The following is a 7,718-nucleotide window of genomic DNA, read 5'->3' as shown; positions in this document are numbered from 1 at the left end:
TATCATTTTGATGATCACCTAGAAAAAATGGGATTAGATAGGTTATCGGGTCACAGTAAACGGTATTTAGTTGCTGTGCCATCTCTGCCTCCCTTGCTCACCAACTTTGCCCACTTCTGAACAAAGTGTGACAGTCGAAGAGTGAAAGCGGCGTCGCTCTGTAATAAGAAACAAAGACAAGCATTTTGACATTTGAACCAGGTGCAGGTTCTCCTGATAAATCTCATTTCATAGCCTTGGCCTATTCCTCAGTAAACTGTCGACTCGAAAGATATACACCCTTTAAAAAGAATATAGAGAAAGCAAAAAGAGGGCTGACCCCGAGTTTTATCAGGTCAATATTGGCTAGAGTGAGGCTTCTCTAGAGGGGAGACGGCACATCGGGGTCTCATGCTCACTGTCATTAAAAGAAAATGTCACTGACCTATGAACTAACCTTGTGGGATCGAGGTGTGTGGCCGTCCAAGCCGTCTCTGGGAGAGTGGCAGGTCAAACAGGATGTGCACTGATTGTTAATTGGTCTCAGGTATCACCAAAGTTCATTGAGCTCCAGCACCTGGAGTAGAAAATGGACTTCCTGTGACACTTCAACAAGTTTCCCAGAGCTGACCTGTTGCACTGTGTGTCACCTCCTTTCTGCTGCTTGTTGTGTTCACGTTTGTTGCCACTCACAGTCGAGTCATTTAAAAACAGATTATAATAAGCATGAAAGTGTCTGTATGTCCTGAAAGATTTACTAGTAACTTAAATACATATACTGCAACATGCTTTTATTTTGTGAAAACTAGCAGATGCTGACTCTGCTCCCCAGTGGTGTTGTGTACATTACGGATGAGTGATATGACCATATGTATAATATAGTGAGACAATATAAATATGTCTAGGGTGAGAGATTTGCTCATAAAATATGTGCCATGATAGCATTGACTTTAATGTATCTGGCTTTAAAAGGATATTGTGGCAATGCTACAAATCAATGAGCAAGACTTTTATGACAACATTGATTTTATATGATTTTTACATTAATTTGATTTAGTACTTTAATTTGTCAGGTTTTGGATTTGCTGGATTATCCAGAAAAAAAACACCCTGTGTCTGATTACTGTATCCATTACAAACCTCTCAATTGATTTAACAGTAATTGTATTAATGTATTTTAATAGTGTACTGTAAAATGATGTATACCGTGATAGAGAATGTTATTATTTATCAAAGTTTACCTGAAACATATCACGATAGGAAAAGCAGGCAACTACTTATTCATCTGTCATTATTCATAATATTAATAATATAACGGTCCTTGACATCACAGAACCAACTCAAGAGTTCATATCTGCAACCGAGACATCCATTGATATTTATATAGTCCATGAAATGAGAGATGGTGGTGGACTTCAGGAGGAAGACAACAGCTCCACAACCACAGAGAGTTCTGGGAGAGGATGTGGACATGGAGAGAGGAGTACGGGTTCCTGGGTGTCTCCATCAACAACAGACTGAACTGGAAGGCCAACATCAACGCTGTGTACAAGAAGAGGATGAGGCGACTCTTTTTCTTGAGGAAACTTCGATCCTTCGATGTGTGCAGCAAGATACTGGAGAAGTTCTACCAGTCTGTTGGACCAGTGCTCTGAGATGTTCTACTAGTCTGTTGGACCAGTGCTCTGTACTTCTCCATACTCTGCTGGGGGAGCAGCATTGGAGCCGGAAACACCAACCGACTCACTAAACTGGAGAGGGAGGCCGACTCCATCATTGGCTGCAAACAGGAGAACATTCCTGATACAGGAGAACCTTCCTGATACAGGAGAACCTTCCTAATACAGGAGAACCTTCCTGATACAGGAGAACCTTCCTGATACAGGAGAACCTTCCTAATACAGGAGAACCTTCCTGATACAGGAGAACCTTCCTGATACAGGAGAACATTCCTGATACAGGAGAACCTTCCTAATACGGGAGAACATTCCTGATACAGGAGAACATTCCTGCCCACTGCTATAAGACTTTATAATAAATCACCTCTGGCCAGATGCTCCTACAATTGAATCAACATCCATAACCCTAGCACCACTAAAGTCGTTTACTTAGTATATTTAATACCTATTATATTTCACTGTATGTACTATATACACTTTATATGCTTTTCATTTTTGTCATTTTCTTTATTATTTCATTTTCTTTAATGTAATATGTTCTGCTCTGCTATTTTATTGTGTTGTATATAATGAGGATTTTTCATTCTTAACATTGTTATGTTTACTCGGTAACCTTGTTTGCTGCTGCAACAAACACATTTCCCCCGGTCATGAATATAGTATATCTTTCTATCTATCGATCTATTATACACAGTCATTATGGTCACAAGACTCATTATGAAACATGCTAAATATTGTTCCAAGTATCCAACTCCCATTTCCATTGGCACATTTTGATAACAGATAGGATTTGAAATTAAACAAACAACTATAAGTCGAATAGAGACTAAACATAATTTAGTGGCAGCACAACATGTTGAATTGAAAAAAGAGATTTCCAGAACAAGGCTCGATGTATTCAAACATTGCTGCAATGAAAGCAGAATCATTCAACTCGACTGTACTAATGGAGAATGAAAAGAAGCTGAAGATGTGCACGTGCTCGGCGATGCACACGTTGTGCTGCTGCTACATGACGGAGTGACGCGCTGTTAATTCATCGTCCGCTGCAGCTCGGTGAGACCGTGTCTCCGGGGACGAGCCGCTGCAGATGAATGGCTTATTGATAAATGTAGCCTTTCTGATATTTTGATGTGCTAGTTTTATGGATACCCATTTAAATGTCAACACAGGACACCAGACAATCTATTGAGACGTGGCTGAAGACTCACCAACCCACCCCCACAGGAGCCAAGCAGCTGGTTACAAGGGTCTCTCTCTCTCTCTCTCTCTCTCTCTCTCTCTCTCTCTCTCTCTCTCTCTCTCTCTCTCTGCCCTCTGCCTGTTGCCTTTTCCAAAATGATGTTCTCTATTGGTGCACAATCATGCAACTTATGAAAATCAAACTTCTAATTGTATATAGTGGAACTATCATCTGGATTTGGGTTTTCTTCTTTTGTTGTTCTTTAAAGATTTACTTAAATGCCTTTATGTCTGATGCGGCGTTATTTTCAACACATTCTACAGTTTTTATTTTAGTTTTTTTAAGATTCCTGGGGCATTTCATAATTGTGTTTAATAGACGGAGACTATGTGGGGATATAGAGAATGAAAATGCCTTCAGTCTCCAAATGTTCCGTTTCCTCTGTAGCCTAATTTGTTTGTTTTCCTCTTGGTGAAGTACAATGGGATATTTGTGGTTTTAATGTCTCCTTTGTCTCATAAAACAGTCAATTATAGTTCAAATAAACATTACTATTTTTGCCTGCTGAATTCAGTATGGCCATTGTCATAATAACACCAATAAACCAGTGACGATAAAATAAAAGCCAATCTGAGGCAACGACAAATCACGCGAACTTTACAAATCAATTTAATCAACTTTAATCAACTCAAAGTGACAGGCTGTAATCTTTGATGCATGCTTGGAACATAAAATCAACATGTAATAGCCTTATAACTCAGTGATTTTAGCTATTTGTCTGGGCGGTAGCCTATAGAGTGAATGCGTTGCCTTTATCACTTTGCATTTTAATACTTTTGAAAAAGACACCTTAATTAAGAAGAATCGGTATTAAAGCTCCCAACAGTCCTGTTTTTTCAATCTGAAATCATCAATTCATATCTTGTCACAACGGCTTGGTTCAAGGGTGACACATGGGTTGTCCATCTGAAGGGCAGCACTGTATCTTGCAGATGTAACTCACCCTATAATTAATTATTTTGCGGAGATATTAGAAAGTATGGATCAAATATCCAAGACGTTTATGGGTTTCCCTGCGAATCCTGCAGTTTACATTCAAGTCTCTGCTCCCATAAATGATGTGACTTTAACAGCCTTCTGCCTCCTCAATCAAATTATTTTCATCACCCTCAGAAATTAGTTTTTTATCACTTGATCCATTGAGTGACACACTATTGCAGCAAGGTAGGTTTGATTATGTTCATAAAAGAGATCCACTTCAGAGATTAACGAAATGATGGTTAATGTCTTCAGCCACGCTCGTCTGCACGTTGACGCTGCGGTGCTCGCAGTTAAATGCCAACATCAGCACGCTAACATGCCCACATGACAGCGCGAACATGCTGTTGTCGACGGGTGTCATATCCATCACCTTCCCCATCTGCTCCCGAGCGGTGCACACAGAGTGCAGCTCAGTCTGAGGGGGATGCCGTTAGTTTTTACAGGTATTGGGTGATAAAAACAAACATTGGATATGATCATAGTTATCTGTTTCCGATGTTAATGTTGCTAGATTGAAATGTTCCCCAACTCGATACGATTAATAATATAAGGGATATGGATGTCGGCAACAAATTTCATGGCAAATTTCATCACCAAAGTCACCTTTGTCTCCAGGGGAACGGGAATGCCTGCACACAATCTCAATTCATCCAATAGTCTGCCTCTTTTGTGTGTTTAAAACAACAATACTCACTGTACCGTTAAATGTGAATTTGCAGGCCTTCACAAAGGGCATATTGTGCATAACTGCAGTATTTGTTTCAGCCCCGTTCATGAGACCAGCAGCGCTGCCAAGGCTAGTTTTCTGAAGGCTAAACGTGTGTGTGGTCTCTGCCGACAGGCCCTACCGCCCACTCCCCTGACACTTGGGTGAGATATGAAGAGAGACGGAGTGCTGCAGAGGAAATATCTCTGTGTTGACACGCTGAAACACACACACTGTCTTTATCCCTTTCCTTTCCTCCCCTCTGCATCTCTCCACCATCTGCTCCCCACCATTCTGCTACACTTCTCTCTGAGGGAGAGACCTTTAACTACCTGAAGATAGATAGTATTTCATCTTTATCGGAATGTGTATGTGTAAATGGAGCATGCTCCATCTCTGCAGCAGGTTAGTGCACATTATGGGAGTTGGAATACAGTGCTTCAGCAAGAAATCTTAATTTCTCAATAGCCTGAAATACAACAGCGAAGTGTTTATGTTGACCTCACACAGTTTTTCCCATGGCGATGAAATGTTAAATACTGGCAATGTGCCTAGTTTGCCTCTTCTAGAAACACTCTGTAGGCAGTCACACACCTTTTATTTCCTATTTCTTTGATAATTCAAGGTCATTTAGTGTCCAGATTAACTGTTTAATCTCTCCGAAGGAGGTGACATTGAAACGTTTAGTAGTGAGAGCATGACAAATGCTCTGTTGTTTAGGCCTTTAGATTTGCACTGGGCTACAGTACAAGGTGGAAAGTAGTCTGGCACCAGAGGAGGAGGAGGAGGAGGAGGAGGAGAGACTACTGATTTGGATCTCGGCTTGAAAAGCTGAAGAATCCCTGACTTGCAGAAGTGCAGATGGCCAAACAGCAGGTCCTATTACTGTTATTGTTGACGTATTGGAAACTGAAAAATAAAGTTTTGGGGGGATTTTTGAGAGATTCAAGATCTGTTACATATTTAAATATATCAAAACACAATGTAAAAGTACAGGATGATTAGCAGGATGTGTTTAAAGTAACTACAATAAAAGTATGCACTGGCTACATTCGGGTCCCAGTCAGTGTTATATAAGGTATTGGTGATGTATTACTGTTGAAAGGATTAAGGAAATGTTGTACCCTATCCAGGTACAACAATTTAGAATTCATGGTTTCCTGCCATGTTTTATAGTGGAGTGACATTGTTGCCTAAAATAAAATAAAATATTTACACAGCAACTGCAGGCCATCATAACTGGTCAGAAGATGAGCTGTACCAGGAAACCCCTTGAATGAATGCATATATTGTACGGTGGTTTAACATATAACCATACATCATATTTAGCAATGAAAATCTTAATCTGCAAAAATACTAAGTAATTGAGGAGGCTGTTAAATAAATGTAGTGGAGGAAAACTCACCGATATATGATGAAGTACAAGAATTAAGAGGCAGATAATTGAACAACTTGAACTACTGCTGAAGTGCAGCACCTGTATGTACGTCTACCATCGGTGTTGTGTACCTGTGTGTTACTTTGTGTACTTTCCAGATGCAACTTGAACTCAGTCAGTCAAAACATTTGCTTCTTTGCCAGCCAGTTGCGATACCTGTCCTTTACACAGGATTGTGGTTGTGCAGGATGTATGGCAGTTAGTTCCACTTCCTCAGGGAGCATTGTGAGCAGCAGCACTGGCTGCTGCCGCTGCGAGGAGTCGACCAGCAACCTTTGGTCAATCAGATGTGACGGCTCAACCGTCACAGCTCAGTGTCTCTGGCCAAACTTCGCAGCCATTTTGTGTCCTGCGCTGTAAGCGGTCAGTCAGGCGGTCCTCTCCTCCAATTCCCTTCACTCATGCGGAGCAAACCGTTTTCTGGACTATTTGGAAAGTTTGGTCAAATGTGTTCATTAGCTTATGATTAACCCGTTTGCCTTTATTGCCCCCCGGGCAATAATAAGTTGCTTGGCAAGCATCTGAACTTTAACTGCCAGCTCCACAAGAGAGTACATTTGTTTTGCTGTTGCGCTTCAGAGGTGTGTGTGCCTGGCAGTCCTCAACGGCTCACCGCCGATGAACAGAGGTCAGACGGGAAATGTTGATGATGAATAGGGCCTGTCGGCACATCTTGATTAAACGTTTTATTAACGTAAAATTGCCGGTCATTGGGATGTCCTTTACAGTCGTTGCCCGTTTAGCAGATAGACCTATAGATAAAACTAATGTAGTCTAATAAGGAAATAAATCCTACCTCCATGAAGGCTTTAATGTTCAATTTCTTCTGAAACTATTTTAGAGAGGCGTTGATTATACCGCCGGTCACTGACTTCCAAAATGACCGATACCGTTGTTTTTTTAAATATATCTCATCACATACTGGTGGCTGGAAGGCACGGGATGCAGACCACAGTCTTCAGTGTCAAAATTGGGCACTTTGCACTCACAACGACCCTCAGTACCAACCTGTCTGTGAGGTTTTGAGATGCTACAACAACATCACACTACTTACGCTTCTTATTCTCATCAAGAGGCCACTTAAAGTGTTTGAAAGAACAGCCAATGCTTTTCCCCCCGGTGAGACGGTCTCTGTGTGTCTGTTTTGATAACCGAGTCGAGGCGATCGTGTTTTCTTGCTGTTTACTGAAGTTTGGGCGCTGTGGTTGAAACCCTCATCCCACTTGAGTGAGATTGGAAGAAGTGCATTCCACGACACGGCAAACTAGAAATTCAACTGTTCATGTTTGATCTCCTGGGTCAGCTCTCAAAGAAGTGATTTGATGACCGAGCAGATGACATTTTAAATCCGCACAGGCAGAATAATCTGCGTGAGTGGTGACTGAGACGTAATCCAGTCTCCTGAAGTGCTCTTCGGGAAAACACTTCTTCAAAAATAAAATTATATTGCAGTAAGATGCAAGTGTATGAATGTGAAGCAGAGTCGGTCTCCACTGCAGTAGCTTATGACAGCATGCTACACCATTTTGTAATGAATCACACAATACTGCATGCCTACTGTAAATCTTTAAGATGTTCTATCACTTGGCTGCTTTAACAATGTTTTTTAGTATTATAAGGAGTCTGTTTTTGTAATAAGGATACATTACAGTGGATTGATAGACAGAGGTAACAAGTGTGTGGGGGGGGGGG

Source organism: Pseudoliparis swirei, chromosome 1 (assembly GCF_029220125.1).
Source record: "Pseudoliparis swirei isolate HS2019 ecotype Mariana Trench chromosome 1, NWPU_hadal_v1, whole genome shotgun sequence".
Lineage (NCBI taxonomy): Eukaryota > Metazoa > Chordata > Actinopteri > Perciformes > Liparidae > Pseudoliparis > Pseudoliparis swirei.
This window is presented reverse-complemented; position numbering follows the sequence as displayed.